This window comes from Pongo abelii, chromosome 3 (assembly GCF_028885655.2).
Source record: "Pongo abelii isolate AG06213 chromosome 3, NHGRI_mPonAbe1-v2.0_pri, whole genome shotgun sequence".
Classification (NCBI taxonomy): Eukaryota; Metazoa; Chordata; class Mammalia; order Primates; family Hominidae; genus Pongo; species Pongo abelii.
In genome coordinates, this window is record NC_071988.2 from 44,909,720 (window position 1) to 44,929,793 (window position 20,074).

At 36.4% G+C, this 20,074-nt stretch overlaps 1 non-coding gene across 1 annotated transcript; it reads left to right on the top strand.

Moving 5' to 3' along the window:
- Positions 1–14,966: 14,966 nt before the first annotated feature.
- Positions 14,967–15,070, top strand: LOC112133197 (U6 spliceosomal RNA). The gene has a single exon (XR_002914883.1). It is a non-coding gene; the product is annotated as a U6 spliceosomal RNA (small nuclear RNA).
- Positions 15,071–20,074: the final 5,004 nt, after the last annotated feature.

Consider the following 20,074-nt stretch of genomic DNA (forward strand, 5'->3'; position numbering starts at 1 on the left):
CAATAAAATCTCAGAAGTAAACACTTGAATTTTTAACAAATGCTTAACTAAATACTCAAATAACCAAGAAGTAAGTAAAGTCCAAATTTAAGATAAGATATTTCACCAATGTGTACCTATCACTTTAGCAGAGGGTAAAGTGTCATATAATCAAGAGCTGATTAGGACATAAAAAGACTGTGAATTTGAACATATATTTTTATGAATACATGAAGACAAATTGGCATTAGTTATTGAAATTAAGTATGTGCATAAATTAAAGACTAGGATGTCTCACTTTCATAATAGTTGATGCACATTCAATAATGGAATACATATAAACAAGTTCATTATAGCTCCATTTATTGTAGTGAGTTACAGAAGCCTTAGTTGTCTATCACCAGAAGAAAAAACATGTTAAATATCAGAAATTTGGTCTGAGGAAATAACCTAGAAACACCAAGAAACAGAAATGCTAGCAATTTCTCCAGCATCACATGAATATTAGTGGGTAGCACCATTACAAACTCTTGTTATATCCTTTCAAAGATTGTGCTTTTAATTAGAGCTCTCTAACAACATAGCATGTGAAAAATGTAAGCAAGATAATGAATATGATAGCAAAATGCCATTTATATAAATTAAAAACAAATTACTCTCAAAGCACCACTACATATTTCTCAAGGATACGTAAAAACTTAAGAATATTAAATTTATAAGGAGTGGTGAAGATTAATGGGAGTGAGAATAGGAGACAAACAATAAATAAAATTAAATAGAGAGCAAATAAGTGCTCAGGATGCTAGCTATCATTGTTATTATTAATAGTATTTAATATAATCTTTTTTTCAAAGTCTAAAATACGTGTTCCTGAATAACTATAAGTCAAGCACAGTACTATGGTAGATAGCCAGGTAGATGGATAATTAAAATGATGATAAATGACAGAACACAGTGATGTATATGTGTATGTATATACATGAGTAATATACACACAGTTTTATATATACATATATACACATACACACACACTCCTTTTACTCAGGACATAAGTGCTATTAATAACTCATTTTATTGATGAGGAAATTAAGACCATGAAAGCTTATGTAACTTGTCCTAGTTCACACAATGTGGCACGCTAAATAATGGCCCCCAAAGATGTCCACATTCTAATACCTGAATCTATGAATATTACCTTGTAGGGCAAAAGAGCAAAAGATGTTGTATTAGTCCATTCTCACAATGCTAATAAAGACATACCTAAGACTGGGTAATTTATAAAGGAAAGAGGTTTAATTAACTCACAGTTCAGCATGCCTCGGGAGGCCTCAGGAAACACAATCATGGCAGATAGGGAAGCAAAGACATCCTTCTTCACATGGTAGCAGGAAGGAGAAGAATGAGTGCCCAGCAAAGGGGGAAGCCCCTTATAAAAACCATCAGATCTCGTAAGAACCACTATCAGGAGAACTGGATGGGAGAAACAGGCCCCATGATTGAATTATCTCTACCTGGTTCCTTCCACAACACGTGGGGATTATGGGAGCTACAATTCAAAATGAGATTTGGGTGGGAACACAGCCAAACCATATCAGATACGATTAAGGATTTTGACCTAGGCTGATTATCTTGGATAATCTAAATGTGTCCAATGTAATCACAAGGATTCTCATAAGAGAAAAACAGGAAAGTCAGAGTCAGAGAAAAAGGTTCTGTGAAGGAGGAAAATGTGATGACAGAATGACAGAAGAACAGAAGTCAGAGAGAGAAAATTCAAAATTATACTGCTTGTTTTGAAGGAAGAGACTAGCCAGCTAAGGAATGCAGACATCCTCTAAAAGCTGGAAGAGGCAACAAAGTCTTTCCTAAAGCCTCCAAAAAGAGCTTCTAGGCATTATACATTATTAATAATGTACACATACACATACACACACTGTATTCTATCATTTACCATCATTATATTTATCTATCCATCTGGCTATTATAATAGTGTGCTTGACTTTTGGAGGCTTTAGTGATAACTCTGCTATCACTTTGATTTTAGTTCTGTAAGTCCCCCCGCCATGCTTTTTTTTTCACTCTTAACCTCCAGAAATTTAAGAAAATAAATTTGTGTAACCTTAAACCATATATTGGGGTAGTTTGTTACAGTCTCACAAATTAATACAGCCACGAAATTAATACAAGCAGCAAGTGTAGGAGCCACAATTTAGTCTTATCTCAGATTCTCCAACTGTACTTCTGCCTTAATGGTTTGGAATAGTCTTAGGTGACACATCATAGAATTACTGTGGATATGTTGTTCAAATGAAGTCCTTCAAAATCTCCTTGAGTCAACCAAATTTGACCTTTGTAACAACAAGTGAAAATGCCTAGCCCACAAAAACCGCATCACATCATCACACTATGGCATGGAAATGAAAATATCACTCGTGATATATACCCAGGCAGCATGCACTTGCTTTCCAGATTGCAACTTTGCTACCGATATTTGAATATGTGAGAAAGCATGATGATGAATCCATAGTCACCCCCACCCCTCTTTAAAAGGTCTGAAATAATACTAAAATTATCTTAGTGACATATCAGAATCATATGCTTACTGAAAAAATGCAAAAGAAACAAGTAATGGCATACTTAGGAAGATTATCTCTGGCTGCTTAGCACAATGTCTGGCACATATTAGAGATTAAAACATTACTAGATGGATAAAGAATGTGACTTTTTCAGATTATCTTACAGTGAAATTAAGTTATAAAAATTTATGTGATCAATCTGCTTCATTTCTACTGTCATATAAATTCTTAGTTCAGTTCACATATAAAATAACATGGGACTATAATTGCATGTACTATTATGAATCTGTATTTTTTTTCTTATATATCACCTAAAGCTCATAAAAGATTAATGTAGTTTCACTGGAGTTGGCACTAAAGCATTTACAATGGGTATTAAATTAAATGTTATATAAACCAATTTTCATTAAATAACCCTGGAGCTGCTTCTTAAAAAATTATTGTCATTTGTGCTAGGAATTAAGTGTCTCTACCACATTTTATATTCACCATAAAGACTAAATTCAGGGTTAGAGAAATGTAATGTACAGTTATAGGAAATTTTTGAATATACAAATTGACAGGCTTTCTTTAAATGCAATTAGTTAGTAAGAAACAAAATTTGAACTGAAAGGAAGTGGGTGCAGTCTTGTCTCTGTGTTTGAATGTAGTAAGTATCATGGTAATGAGGGAATATCTAGAAAATATGTCTGTTCTATGAACTATGCAATTGTCTCCCTATGTCATGAATAAGCACTGTATTTTATGATTGCACATAAGTGATCAAGGTCATACAAATGTGTAGAGAGATTGAGTGAGAGGGCATTTGAAGGTCTGAAGTAGCTGGGAGCCTGCAGAGCAATTCCTTGGGTAAATGCAATCAGGAACTCCTTGGGGCCTGAATGAATGAATTTCTCTATCCTATTTCTCTCTTCCTATCAGGATGTGAGGGATCCCAATGACAGACATTTTCAAATTTAGTTTTTCAGATTAAGATTTCCTAGAATTTACAGATAGTGTAAATGCATACCCTAAATCTTTGGTTTTAAATTTTCATGATAGCCTTTTCATTTGTTTGTTTGTGTTTTACTGTCCAGAATTTAGAAACCATGCCATTGCTTGTCATCTCTTTGCCAGTGAGCTGATTTTGGGGAGAGACACCCTAAATGTGTACTACATTTGCTAAAGATGCAGCGCTTTAAGATGACTATGTCTTAAGTAGGGGATTTCAGCTCTAGCTTCATCCATCACATTCTTTCATGTGCCAAATGCCTATTCTCTCCTGGATGGCTCCTGTGTAACCTCAGGATATTTTTAACCTAGTACATTCAACCACGATCGGGGCAACACAAATCCTAATTTAAGCTCGTCACTGTGGTTTTAAATTACCTCTAATTTTTGTCATCTGCAGATTTTCATGTTCTTTCTAGTCCAACAATACACTGAAAGTGTACTTGTACTTATTCAGTATTTTTTTTTTTCTGAGTTAACTGGTACAACTTAATGCTAATACTAAAAATCTTTGGTTTTATCTGTTGGTGTAAACACATTTTTAGCTAGAATTTGTGGTTAATCACTTTTGTTTAGGACCATCATAATTTCAGTTTTGATAAAAGTAGTTGTTCTTTATTTTTGTTAAAAATACTGGAACTATTTACTCATTATGTAGAGTTAGTTTGTTGTTGCTGTTGTTCAATAAAATTATTTATTCAAAGACCTTTATAAAAATCTACACCAATTTGTTATAAATACATATATTTTTTACTATTTGCTGTTGATCAGATTTTTCTTTTCAGCTCTATGTAGCTAATTTCTTCCATTTTATTCCCCCAAACAAATAATCCCCTGTGGTAGATATCTGCTTTTTCCTGACAGAAGATATCTTCTGTTATTTTCTAGAAAGACAAACTACTTTTTCTCTGAGGAACTTCTCATGTTTTATCTGACAAAGATTTCAACAAGGAGATCATGATTTCCCCACCAACAGAGGTGCTCAGGTGACCAGGGCTGATTACCTCATATCCTCAGCCAGTTATTTTTCCAACACCAATGTTTGGTTGAAGATGAAACTCTTTTATTCTCGTCAAAAGTAATATTGGTGTTACCAGGGCATCTTCATCACACTCCATAATGCTTGCCCAAAATTAAAAGTTTAGTTAGAGCTGAAAAGATAGATTTCTAATATTATGTGGCTGTGTGCATTAACCCCAGCCCAAAAGGAGATGTTTTACTGAATGTTTCACTTACATGAGCCAAAAAAAAAAAAAAAAAAAAAAAATCCTACGTTTCCTCTTAAGTTAATTGAGTATCTTTTTTCACTTTTACCTAGAGTGTTTGGATGGAGACCATGACTGAAATATTCCAGATTCACTCTTTTTCCATGGCCCATATCCACAATTTCAACTAAGACATAGATATATATGACTATCTAATTTATATCTGCATCTTAAATCTCTACTCTGAGCGCCATCCATGAATAGCTAAGAGCAAATTTATAATCTTAACATGAAAAGTTTAATATACCTCAAATTCAAACATGTCTATGACAAGAATCATTACCTTTCATTGTTCCACTTTCCTACTCTCCCAATAACTTCGCTCCTATTTTTTTAGCAGTCTATAGTTGACTGAATTGTATTCAAATCCATCCATGTGTCTAAACCTAGAAATTGTATCTGTTCTCTCCTTCACCGTAAAACCACACATCAAATGGCAGACCAATTTCTCCTAATTTTACCTCTGTAATTGTTCTTGAATCTATGTTTTACTCCCTTTACAGCGACACCACATCAGGTTACTATAATTTTCTAATAAGTTAAAAACATGACTCCTATGTAAATACAAAGTGAACACATGTCAAATATTTTATTTGACTCCTGATTTATTGCGGAAACTAATAAGAAGATAAAGCTGGTTCAAATAACATTTTGATAAATAAGGTATTTAGAATATCCCAGAAAGGGCATTTTGAAGCAGGTTTACTAAGTTAAATATAAAGCTTATTTATATCCTGCAAGATTATAAAACTGTAAATTTTAAGATTATATTCCCTGCCAAACAGAAACATACAAGTTAGCATGTAATTGTGTGGATTCTGAGCTCTTTATAGTAGATATAAAGTGAACTCCAAGTACATTTTCTTGTATAATTAAATAATCCTTATGTCAGTCTACTATTTCATTGATCAATTTTTAATATTTTTCTAAAAATCTGCCCATTTTGCTCATATAAATTTGTCAAGGATTATTCTATAGCACAAGAAGCTGATCCTGTTTGCCCTGACTATTTTCACAGTGAGACAAGAGGTGTTTATTGTCATATAAGTCTATTATGGGGGACTATGAGTACAGATAATTAACTTCTATCTGGAAATTTCATTCAGTAATATAGAGTTGGACTTTCATGATGCCTCTATTATTTGATTTTTCATCCTAAACCCAGGAAACCAAGCCCAAGAAACTCTACTGTTGAAATTTCACACACACACAAGATTTTAGTGAGTTATTTTCTCTTTGAGATCCTTAACAGATTTTGAAATTTCTGCCCTGCCCAAAAGGGAACTTTCCTACCTTCTATGAAGCTGAGATGCTTTATCCACAAAACAAGTATCAAGCTAGTTTTATTTCTGAAAGGATTTTGTAAGTACTGGGTTTACTTTTAAAATACAATCTTTGTTCCTTAATGAAAGGCTTTTCATTCCTTACTAAATAAAATTTATTTTCGAATGTAACACTCCAGGTAAGGCCATTATTGATGGCAGCAGAGGTCCATTTAGAGTGGCTGCCACCAAGATGCTGGCTGCAGCAGAGAGGCAGGCCCAGCCTTCTCGCTCCATGGATCAGGCAGAAGCCTTGCCCTCTCTGGGTGCACTGCCACCCTCTGAAGTACTGGACCCAGTGTCACAGCAGTCTGCATCATTGGGATTTGGGAATGCCGCCCTCACCAAGTCTCTGCATGTTTAGGGGCGTCTGCTCCCACTGCCCGGCCACTCCCTACTCCTGGCACTTGCTCCAATATGAGAGCAGGGTTGTGGCTGACCCTGGGTGCTGTCACAGCCTGATCAGGTGTGTGCATGGGCAGTGCAGTGCTGACACACCAGACTCCTGCCACCTTGGCCCCCTTTGGGCTTTGGGCACTGACAAGCATGGGAGGGAAAAGCAGGGGGGCACTGAGGGCAGATTGGCACTGGCCTGCAGGTGCATTTTGTTAACAGTAGCCTGGGATGCATGGATAGCCCCAGAAAGCAGAAAGACTTCTAGGCAGAAGAGGATGGGTCCTCTGAAGCCCCACCTTCAGCTAGGGAAGGCCTGAAGCCTGGGGGCTGGGCTGCCAGTCCTGTGGACTAGAGGGGGATCTCATGGTGCTTTTTACTGGGTCCACCCATGGCTGCCATGGACCAATCAACATGCACTTCCCCACTCTGAGGCCAATAAAAGCCTCGGGCTCAGCCAGAGCAGGCAAGATGATGAGATGACCAGCTGCAGAAAGGAGCTACCCTCTCTGCTGAAAACTGGAGAACGTTAGGATGACCAGCAGCTGACAGGAGCTTCCCACTCCATGTATGATGTGCCTGCAGAAAGGAGCAACCCACTCCAGTGCCTCCTCTCTGCCAAGAGCTGCTGAGCCAACAAGACACCTGCCAGCAAAGAGGAGCCATCCACCTCAGGGCCTCCTACTATCTGCTGATGGCTGAACACTTGTTGGGACACCCTGCCTACAGAAAGGAGCTACCCATAGCAGGCCTCTGAGTGGTTCTACTGCTCATTAAAGCTCCTCTTCATCTTGCTCACCCTCCACTTGTCTGTGTGCCTCATTCTTTCTTGTTGCAGGGAAAGAACTTAGGGCCCACCAAATGGCAAGGCTAGAAGAACTACAACAGAAACAGGGCTGAAACATGCCCTTTGCTCACCACGGTGTGGACAAAGAGAGGAAGAGAAGAGCTGCGGCTCTTTGGGGAGCCCAGATCTGGGAACTCCCTGAGCCAGGGCTGTTACTCCCTCTTTGAGGCCCTGGGAGTCCCCAGCATCTCAGAGCTTCCAGACACCACTGCATTCCACGGTGCCAGCAAGGGAAGTTGCTTGCAGTGTGCTTGGTCCAACCACAGACTCGCAGAGAGTCAGTGCCTATGCTAGCACCTGGAGCTGCCTGCCCCACTCACCAGCCAGCATGCCTGACTGTGCAGTGGTCAGATGCCATATTCACTCACTCACTCACCTCTTGCTGCTCTGTACCTGGCTCACCCTTGGTAGGCATAGGATTCAGGCCAGTAGCATGAGCTGAGTGTAGCCTGCCAAGCTAAGTGGGCAGACAAGCCAAGTAGGCCCAAGAAAAAGCTGGGCAAAAGTGCCACTGGCCACAGAAGTTTTCAGCCAGAAGAGCAACACACCAAAGATCCTGTAACATTTGTTGCATAATTTATATGTCCTGGTAAGAAAAAGAACAGATTCCCATTTAACATACACAAATAACTAGATTGCTGTGAGAAGTTAGAATATTCAGTAAAAGTATTTATTTCAGAAATCTGAGTAGTCACTGAGAATTATATGACATTTTAAAGTTTAATTTCAGTTAATAAAACACAATTGACCAAAAATGATTATTACAGATTGATCAAGGAAAAATAAAAAGATAATCCTTCATGTATTGATTAGAAAATAAATAAATATAAAAATTCAAAAGTTTCTGCTATTAAATTATTATTATTTGTTCCTTCATCTCTGTGTAATAAATTATTTTTTTTTACTGGATCATGGGTCAGCAGTCTACTTTCACAATGTTAGGTGCTTCTGGACCACAAAGATTCCTAACAATCTTGACTCAGCTCCTTGCTACAAGAAGTGGTCTAAGACTTGTCAACTTGGAAAATTGTATCCAAGGTTGTATTTTTTGATGTATCAATAGTTGATAGCACTTGGTACAGTACTTTTTAGTAGGCTCTGAGATTGTACGTTTTATTCCTTGAAACTTACAGCAGAAGTTTCAGGCAGGCTTAGGAGAAAAGCTGAAAACATTTGTTCAAATATCAATAAACTGAGTCCCTTTCCAGTAATCAGAATATTTTCTTAATTGATTTGAGATCACAAACAATAAAATGGACAAACTGAATTAGTTTTCTACTGCTAAGGAAAACTTTGCCATAAACTTAGTGGCTTAAAACATCTATTCATTATCTCACAATAGGTAAAAGTCTGAGCTGGCTCAACTGAGTTCTCTGCTTGGTCTCTCAAGGCCAAATTCAAGCTGAAGCTGTTGACTGGGTATTTGGAGGCTTTAAGAATTAATCTGCCTCCAAGATCTTCAGGTTGTTGACAGAATCAATTTTCCTGTTGCTGCAGGGCAGAGGTCTCTATTTTCTTATTGCTTTTTGGCCAAGGACTGCTCTCAGCTTTTAAATGTTATTCATTCTCAAGTTCTTTATACCTAGCCCCATGCACCTTCAAAGCTTGCACCAAATCTTTCTCTTGTGGCAAATCCTTTTGATGTTGGATTCTCTCTAATGTATCCTTCTGCCAGCTGCCAAAGAGCTCACATGATTAGGTTAGACCTACCCAGATTATCTCTCTAATTTAAAGGCAATTTATTAGAGATCTAAATTATGTCTACAAAACTCTGCCTGACTAGGTAATGTAACATAATCACAAGATAGCACCGGGGGAGGAAAGCCCAGATACCATCTTAAAACCCTGCATACCACAAAAACAAAAAAAAGCCCACAAACCATATTTTTTGGTCTTTATCACATAACAGGATAGATCCTCAATAGTCACCTGACAGAAATCGCCAAATGATTAAACTGTAAAACCTGATTCCTCATCATTGCTGTAACCAATGACAAATCATTAACTGGCCATGAAAACAAAACAAAACAAAACAAAAAAAACAGAAACAGAACAAGAACCAAACTTGGCCAAGAATCAGAACTACAAATGAAAACACAGAGTCAAAGAAAATGAGTAAAAGAAACACAGAAAATGTAATACTCTATTGCCTATAAGGATTCACACCAGAGACTAAAAAAAAAAAAAAAGAAAGAAAATAATGTGCCTATAGCTAAAGAACTCATAAGTTGTACGTGTAAGGCTGCCAGGTCCAACCTGCAGACCCTGGCTGAAAAATGGATGAACAAACGCCCTCCGACATGGATATCCAGTGAAAGAATGGACTAGGACACCCGGCTGCCCACAGACACGGAGGAGGTTGCTGTAAAGAGTCAGCAGCCATGGCCCTAACCAGCTGGTTCTGCGGGTATTTTTTCAGTATAGATTTAATGACAAAGGCCTTGAGTCAACAGACTTGTAGGTAATTGCATGTGGATGATTAAAGGCCAGGTTTCTGGAGACATGAGTAAACAAGCTATTCAGATAAACTCCCCTGCATTCTTTTGTACTTACTTCTTGCCCTTTGCCCCAGGGTAAGAACCACCACCTTAGGCTCATTCTTCCAGAAGCTTTGCATCCCCATCCCCACCCAGCCTTCCAAGAAGGTTTGTTTTTCCTACAATTTCTCCCACTACCCTGACAGATCTCCTGGCTGTGCCAAAAAAGTCCTTGGTCATCTTGGTGAGACTTTTAAAACTGCAGGAGGTTAATTTTCAAAAATTTAAAAATATGGCAATTATGAAAATCTCAATCAAATTTGTGTCACAGGTTTATTTGATTCAATAATCATGTGATGGAAACAGTGTGATAGTAAACTGGTTCTAATTGCGTTTTAGAACAGAAGCAAAGCATATATATATAGTGCACAAGAAAGGTGTTAATAGTCTGGCACCTGGGCTTTCCATGACCAGCATGCATCCTCTCATTTGCTTTCCACAATAGAGCCAGAGCAATTTTTTAAATTAAAAATGTATTAATTTACTCTGCATAATTGTCACTTAAAACTCACATTCAGTGCCTTTCTCAATGCAGCCTACAAGATGGTATAACCTTTGTGACTTGCCTGCCTGCCTCATTTGAACTTAAAACACTTTCTCACATTCTCCCTTGATGTGCACTTCAACCTTTGGACTTCAAATTTTTCACGCAGTTTTTTCCTATGCAATATTCCATCCAAGAATATAGGGCCTTTCCTTTGTAGGGGCAAGGCTTCTGCCCTTACCTTCCTTTTGACAGAGCAGGAGCATTGAACCATCATCTTGGACAAACACCTCCTCTTTAAGTTCCAGTTCCCTTTTTAGCCTCATGCATTTCAGGGAAATCACTTCTCTTTTAACTACAAGCAGCCACACAGCCAGAAACAGCTGACAGTAAAACACAAATAAGACAGCTCAGGCACAGAGGGAGGGGGGGAGAATGTCTCTTGGTTAACTGCCAAACTTCACCCTCATACATAAGGCCCCAGTAAAACAGTGGGCCTTAATAAGCACATTCCTTTCCATTCAGGTGCACTAAGATAAGGAAGCTAAGAGCAGACTTGGGGGATACGCCTGCTGCTGCAGAAATACGAATGGGAAGAGACACACAACTCTCCCTCCCAGATAAGCACAACAAAAAGACACAGAAGCAGTCCCACCCTCTGATAAACTATTCCACCCTGAATCCTTAAAAATTTAGTCTGTAAGAGAGTGTGCCTCTGACCAAACTCAGCCAGAAGCCCCTCTCAGGTGTATTTCTCTAAAATAAACCTGTCCTTGACTGTCGAGCCACCTTTCATGTTTCTTTTCTTTCCTTAATTCTTATATTTTTCACCCATCTAAATTCTAATTACCCTTTGTAATGTAATTCAGTAGTAATTCCCTCAGAATATTTTTCCTTGCTTCACAGTCTAAATCAGATTTTTCACCATGTTTCTAAAGTAAATACCCTTGTGATTTTATTTCTTTCCTATGGAATTGCCTTCTCAATTTCAATTATACATTCATTAGCAAGCTATAATAGACTGTATATTTGTGTCCCCCACAAATTCATAAGTTGTAACCCAAACCTCTAATAAGATGGTATCAGGAAATAGCACTGTGTCCGGAATTGGTGGGTTCTTGGTCTCACTGACTTCAAGAATGAAGCCGCAGACCCTCGTGGTGAGTGTTACAGTTCTTAAAGGTGATGTGTCCAGAGTTTGTTCCTTCTGATGTTTGGACATGTTCGGAGTTTCTTCCTTCTGGTGGGATCGTGGTCTTGGTGGCTTCAGGAGTGAAGTTGCAGACCTTCACAGTGAGTGTTACAGTTCTTAAGGCGGTGCATCTGGAGTTGTTCATTCCTCCCAGTGGGTTCGTGGTGTCACTGGCCTCAGGAGCGAAGGTGCAGACCTTCGCGGTGAGTGTTACAGCTCATAAAGGCAGCGTGGACCCAAAGAGTGAGTAGCAGCAAGATTTATTGCAAAGAGGGAAAGAAGAAAGCTTCCACAATGTGGAAGGGGACCCCAGCGGGTTGCCACTGCTGGCTCAGGCAGCCTGTTTCTATTCCCTTATCTGGCCCCACCCACATCCTGCTGATTGGTCCATTTTACAGAGAACTGATTGGTCTGTTTTACAGAGAGCTGATTGGTCCGTTTTGACAGGGTGCTGATTGGTGCGTTTACAATCCCTGAGCTAGACACAAAAGTTCTCTAAGTCCCCACTAGATTAGCTAGGCACAGAGCACTGATTGGTGCATTCACAAACCCTGAGCTAGACACAGGGTGGTGATTGGTGCATTTATAAACCTTGAGCTAGACACAGGGTGCTGAGTGGTGAATTTACAAACCTTGAGCTAGACACAGGGTGCTGATTGGTGTATTTACAATCCCTTAGCTAGACATAAATGTTCTCCAAGTCCCCACTAGACTCAAGAGCCCAGCTGGCTTCACCCAGTGGATCCTGCACCAGGGCCGCAGGTGGAGCTGCCCGCCAGTCCCGTGCTGTGCACCGGCAGTCCTCAGCTCTTGGGCGGTCAATGGGACCAGGCACCATGCAGCAGGGCGCCGTGCTCATCAGGGAGGCTGGGGCAGTGCAGGAGCCCACGGTGGTGGGGAGGCTCAGGCATGGCGGGCTGCAGGTCCCAAGTCCTGCCCCACCAGGAGGCAGCTGAGGCCCGATGAGAATTTGAGCACAGTGACGGTGGGCTGGCATGGCTGGGGGACCCGGCGCACCCTCCACCACTGTTGGCCCAGGTGGTAAGCCCCTCACTGCCCAGGGCCAGAGGCACCGGCCAACCACTCCAAGTGCAGGGCCCGCGGAGTCCACACCCACCCAGAACCCATGCTGGCCCGCAAGCGCCGCACACAGCCCCGGTTCCCACCCGTGCTTTTCCTTCCACACCTCCCCACAAGCTGAGGGATCCAACTCTGGCTTGGCCAGCCCAGAAAGGGGCTCCCACAGTGCAGTGGCGGGCTGAAGGGCTCCTCAAGCATGGCCTGAGTGGGCAGCGAGGCCAAGGAGGCGCCGAGAGTGAGCAAGGGCTGCCAGCACACTGTCACCTCTCAGCACCTTTGGCAGAAAATTAGGTTTACATGAGACCGCTAGGATGTAGCCTCCCTAATGGGATTAGTATACAAAAAGAGAGACCAGAGTTCTCTCTCTCCACACACATGTGAGGCTAACACAAGATGGTGTAAGTCTGAATGAGACCCTCCCAGACACCCACCAACACCTTGAAATTTGACTTCTCAGCCTTCAGAACCGTGTAGAATTAATATCTGTTGTTTAAGCCACCCAGTTTATAGTATTTATGTTGTAACAGTTGCCCATGGTGGAGTGCAGTGGCACAATCTCTGCTCATTGCACCTCCATCTCCCGAGTTCAAGTCATTATCCTGCCTCAGCCTCCCGATTAGCTGGGATTACAGGTGTGTGCCACCACACTTGGCTAATTTTTGTATTTTTAGTAGAGACAAGGTTTCGGCATGTTGACCAGGCTGGTCTCAACTCCTGACCTCAGGTGATCCACCCACCTTGGCCTACCTTATTGCTAGGATTACAGGGGTGAGCCAGTGTGCCCATCCTAAAATTTCACATTTAATACCATGCCTGATGTATAGTATGAACTCAGTATATATTCTAATTAATTAATACCTCAGTGAATTCAAGATAGACTCCATTTTTTATTATTATAATAAATATAATGAAAAATCAAAATTTGTATGCCAGCATTTTAAGTTTAAGTTATAACAAATAACACTCAAGATTGTATCAGATTGCAGGATAAATTATGACAGATTAATATTTTGAATGATTTAAATTTAAATGTGAAATTCATAAATGTGAAATTATTTTCCTTTAGTAGAACAACTCAGTTCTTATTAGATTTAGTTTTGTAAAAAATTAACCCTCCTGTATATTTTCTTACAACAAATGTTGTACAATTAAAAAAAAATAAATTACATACATCAATTTGTAACTCAATCTTAGGTTTGTGATAAACTTATTTAAATGTCAACTTAATTCATTTTCCTATTGAATCTAATGTATGTGATATTGCATGCCCTTCTTTCATGTTCTGAAACAATAAGTCATATTTTATGTTTTAAAATTAAATACATATATATTTATCAATATTTATATGTATCAATATAAAGCAATTCCAATAATATGGAAAATATAAGGAAATACATACCACCTGAAATCTCATCCATAAATAAATCACTGCTAGCATTTCTATAATTTTTCTTGTAGACATATTTTTATACACACATAACAATTTACATAAATGTCCTAAGATTCATACAATGCAGTGACTTTAAGCAAAATATTTGAATTTGTTATAAAGCAAAATATGTAATCTTTAAACTTGAATGGCAATCCATAGTTTAGAGCAAAAATTAAAAAAAAAATGAAATGAAATGAATCTCTTGCTTCATTTCTTCCAGTTTCCATGTTCTCATCCCCAGCACTCAACTATTTTAGTTGTCTTCTATTCTCTCCATTTTCCTGCTGTAGATATATCACATTAACTTATCTAATCCTTATGATGTACATTTATGCAGCTTCTAAATAGTGTTATTGTAAAATGTATTATGAGTAAATACTCTTGTGTACCTGTATTTTTGCAGTCTGATTTTCTTTTTAGTATAATTCCTGGTGAAAGTAATTTCTAAGGGAGAAGAGTGTGCAATTTTATATGAACTCATATTAACTCTTCCACTTACTCCATGTGCTTATGCTATTTCTTAAACCCTCTGTGTATCTGTTTTTTTATGTACATAGAGGAAACTGCTGCAGTGGAAGTATCTGATTAGATTGTTGGTGTTGATTGCAAGAGGTAATATACATTCATTTTCTTACACAGAGTAAGCATTTAATAAATCTAGTCTTTATTATTTCTGATATAATAATTAATAATGCTGTTACTGGATATAAGTTGTTTTCTCAGTTGTAACTGAGATAAATATTATTTTCATATTCTGTCACCTATCTTTTAAATTTTTTAATGACTTTATTTCCTTTGCTTTAAAATAATTTTAAATTTTCAAATATTCACAGGAATTGTTATTTTTTATTAAGATTTTATGGTTAGTCGTCACTTGAGTGGCACATATATTAAAATTGGAATGATACACAGAAGATTAGCATGGCCCTTGCACAAGGATGACATACAAATTCCTGAAGCATTACATTAAAATTTATTTAAAAGTAAACATAATAAATAAATGAATAAATTAATTAATTAAATAAAAACAAGATTTTATGGTCAATTCATAATAACCCTCTCTAGTTCAAGGTTTAAAACATTTTATTACTATCCTGTTTTACTGATTTTATTGTTCTAAATTCTACTTTGGAATTAGTATTAAATTTGACATTTCTTTTATTATGAATTATAATGAATAATACAAATTTATTTTAATTGTTGCTCCAAATGATATGGGCAATTACCCCAATACCAGTTATTGAATAATACATTCCTTACTCCATTTATTAAAAATTATATTTTAATCAAATATTACAGTAAATGTCTCTGTACTCTCAATTCTGATCCATTGATCGAAGTGTAGGCACAGAGTATGACTGGCGTATTTAATATTCATCTCTGGCTCTTGATATTGTTAACATTATCCCAGCTACATCTACTGAACAGATGTGTGAGGAAAGATCAGGGGATGAAACTTAATAGGATTACATCGGTCATTATAATCCCACCATTTTGCTAGTGTTTAGACAAGGGGTAAGCATGTGAACCCACTTCTGGTAAATGACATATTGAAAGAATATTGCCTTTCTCCATATTAGGGATGATTACAGGAAGAATATTTTCTTTCCACTCACCGATTTCTTTCCTCATGGTTTGCTGTTGTTTAGGACTTGTCTGTTACCCTGGAAGGGATGTTGTAATGAGGAGACACAGATCCAGAGCTACTGGGAAAAAAAAATCCAAAGCTACCCAATTCCAGACAGTTTAAGTAAATAATAGAGAACATTATCTCTTAAATCATGGTCTCTCAGATATTTTATTATCTTCTGCCAAGCTGATAACATTGTTTGTTCCTATGCTGGCATCACACTGTTTTAATTATTAAGAACTCACTAAGTTTCAATATCATATATGAAAAGTTTTCCACAAATATATCATTTTTTACCTTTTTTGTTATCACCCTCACATGAGTATTTTTTAAGCAAGAGTTTATTTGTTTTAGGTCACAAAAATATTTTACAAATTGTATTAGGAATTTGAATTATAGTGGATGTGTTTACAAATTTGTAGACAATATTTTTAGAAAATGTACATTTCTTGGCTAGAAATAAAATATGATTTCCAATTAATTAAAATAGGCTCTTAAGTAAATTAGTAAATATTTAAAACTTTCCTCATATAAGGTACATTTACATCAAAATATTTCTCTTTATTTTCTTATGATAATTTCTAACTGGTCACTTGACTTATTCCTCATATAGCTATTGCTTTATTTTCTTATAATTCATGGGCATACAATGATATCAACCATACATAGCAATAATTTTTATAATTTCTTTATTATAGTATTTTATATTACTGTGTTAGTGTATACTACCATATTAATGTAAGTGATAGGTGTGGTTGATTACTGATAGAATTCCTGACTTTAATGGGAATGTTTGATTATATCACTATTAGGCAAAATATTAAGTTTTATACCAATATATATGTTTTTAATTATTTTAATTATATTGAGATATTCTCATTTTATTGAGTTTTAAAACGATTTTATATTTTTATTCAGATTACTCTATGGCTTATTTTATATTGATCTATAAAAATGTTGACTTATATTAAGGTTTTTAAAACATTAAGTCATCTTTGCATTTCTGAAGTTGTTAAACTGTTTTATTATCTTATTGTTTATTGTATTTACTATTTATTATTATATACTATTTATTCTATATGATCTACTACATTAAATATTGTGGAATTTATTTTATCTTATTATAGTAGCTATATAAAATATTATTTACTGTTTATTACTTATTTTTTCAATGAATTCAGTAAATATGGTATCAACGCATGATTCTGTTTTATGATTTTTCATATAATGTAATGATATCATATGCTTCTTGAAATCACTTAAGATGAAATTTCTACAGATGTAAAATAATGACAATATGTAAGCACCAAGAGAGTGACTTCTTGTTTTTTTAAAGTAGAGTTTATTTGTAGAACAGTATTAGGTTTATACAGTTATTAAGCAAAATTTACAGATAATTCCAAAATATCCCCTCTTCACCCTTCCTCCAATCACAGTTTCTTCTGTTATTAACTTTACGCCTTGCTGTAGTACATCTGTTACAATTGATGACACATTATTTATAATTTATTGCTAACAAGCCCATAGTTTACCTTAGAGTTCCCTCTGTGTGTTCTATAGTTCTATGGATTTTGATAAACATGTGAATAATATTATGTATCCACCACTGTAGTATCATAAAAATGGTTTCACTTTGTAAAAATCCACTCTGCTACACCTAATTGTCCCCTCCCCACAGACTGAAACCCCTGGCAACCAGTAGCCTTTCCCTGTCTCTATAGTTTTGATTTCCTTACAAATAAATAAATAAATAAATAAATAAATAAATCCTGGCTCTGTAAGATTATGTGTTGTAGTTTTAAGGCAAATATCTGAGTGAGTTAAATTCATCCGAACGGAAGTACACTAATAACGGAAATGTGTGTGTAGGTATGAGCACGTAGGAATGCTGGCTGAAATAACGTGGCTAATGTAGTTGGGCTAACTTTCTGCTGTGTTCCGAATCCACCATCACCATTGGAGCCTATGCTAGATATGAAGGAGAAGTAAAGTTTACCTCAGTCATTCCTATCTCAAGAATTCAATCTTTCTTTTACCCTGAAAACTTGCCAGCCTCTAGCAACATGTATATCTCAATGCTTTATGCCAAAATTGTAGGAATGTTTACTATTAGTTGAGATACTTTGTAGGCATTTGCCTCCACTAACCATAATTGTTGAGATACAGAGCAAGTACTCACGGACCTACATGGGGCAGGCACTGTGCTAGGCTGTAAAGAGGAAAGGGGTAGAAAGTGGAATTGAGTTTTAATAAATAAAATTGTTTGATCTCAAGTCCTTCTCAAAATTTTTTCTTATAAGTCATACTAAATGTCTTATATTTCTCTCAGAAAAATGACTGAATGTCTATATTTTAATCTGCCTAGGATTTTTCTTGTGAGAATTTAATAGGCTATGTAGGGTTCATGGCCCAAACTCTCCAACTACAAAAAAATACACAATATTTATTATCTGTTATCTGTACCATTATACTAATAAATTCACATACAATATTTTTGTTTACATTCTAATAAAAAATAAATCAGATTTCTAAGGAACTGCTCTCGTTGATAACCTATATAAATTAATGCTTATAAAATTTGGGTCTTAAACATAAACTTCAGAAACATTTTCGGAGCTTAATCGGCTAATTTCACATACTTCATTGGCAAAAGAAATTACACAAGAGATGGCTAGAGTTCTAAACATTTATTAAATTGCAGAGAAAAATGTATAGATGATGACTCACTAGCTTTCATAAAAAAGCTTGCAAAAACCTCATAATATTGCCAAAAAATGTGATGTGAAATATCAGTGTTTTTCTATAATCATCTAGTCATCACAAATGCTATAAAATAAATATTTGAATTCATCTCCAGCTTATCCAGTTTTATAACTTAAAACGCTTTTTTTGAGAATGAATTGCCTCAGTTATTGAAAAAGTTTGGAAATATCACTAGATTAATTATATTTTAACAATCAATATTGAGTAGTGGGCAGGGCATTCTAAGATCAGCCAAAAACAGTATAGCTGCAATTTTTGCCTTTGGGAAATCTGATAAAGATTTTAAAGGATATTCTCTAGCATTGTTTTGACTTTTATAACTGCAAACACATTTTCTCTAGAAAAAAAGTAGTTTTGCTTCATATGGTTGAAAGTAAATTTCTATTATTTTCATATCTGAAAATTAATAGTACCTGGAATTTGTTCAAGTTAAACTGTCATTTCCCAAAGGATAAAACAAGAGCATTAAAAATGATTAATATTTTCACCAGAAAAAGCTAATAAGAAGAAACAGTGGATTTAAAATACTTCCTACATAATTTAAGTATGTATGATTGATTATATTTTCATTTCATTCATGTGTGGACATATTTCTCCCAAAGTATGTCATAAACTTTTTGAGAGATTAAAGTACATATCTTTTTTTTTAAATTACATCTAGCCCAGCATTAAACATGGAATATATATTTAACAAATACTTAATTGTTTATGGATTTTTTCTTTTGAATGAAGTAAAACAAACCTATCATAATAGTTCAATGATGGTTTTACTTGTAGCATCATCTATACACAATTCTTTGAAATTTTTTATTATTAGTATTCTATGTTCATGAAAATATGAAAAATAAAATACAAGAAATATTTAAAATTAAGTTAACAGCTTTACCCTTATGGTGTGGATTATAATTCAGCCCATGAATCTAAGATATCATTATTAAAACAGAGATCAATGTTGTTTTATGTCCTGATCAATAGCAGTGTAGTAAAATATAGTGCTAATAATATTAGCAACACTTCCACAATAATTAACATATATAGACACAAGCCTAAGCATGTTACCTGGATTATCTCAAGTATTCCTCCTAAAAAGTCTTACAGATATATTTATTTTCTCTGGTTTACACATAAGAAAAATGAGAAGAGTACAGATTTTTAGTAAGTTTCCAAGTTTTATTTGAGAACAAAACTCATGCTCTTTAATTAATTGAAGTAAGTATTCTAACTGGGTCATCCCATTCTCCATCAGGACTTCTTGATTTTATAGTTCACTATTTCTCTTATATTACATCAAAAGTCTACTGAGTCTACACCTTTACTACCTATGCTACTCCCTCAAGTCATCACCCCTCTTTCTATTCATCTTATAGTATTATAATGACTCTGTTGCATCTAATTTTAGCCTTTTGGCACCTCTCTGTTTGACTGCAAAACTGCAAACGTCAGTAAATCACCCTCTTTCCCTACTTTAAGCCTATCCTGGGATAGCTGAACGTGACAAGAGAAAAACACAACCATACTGTCAGGGCTTACTTTAAATCCATGATCATTTCATTAAAGCAAGCTCATAGTGGTGCCAGGTAATCT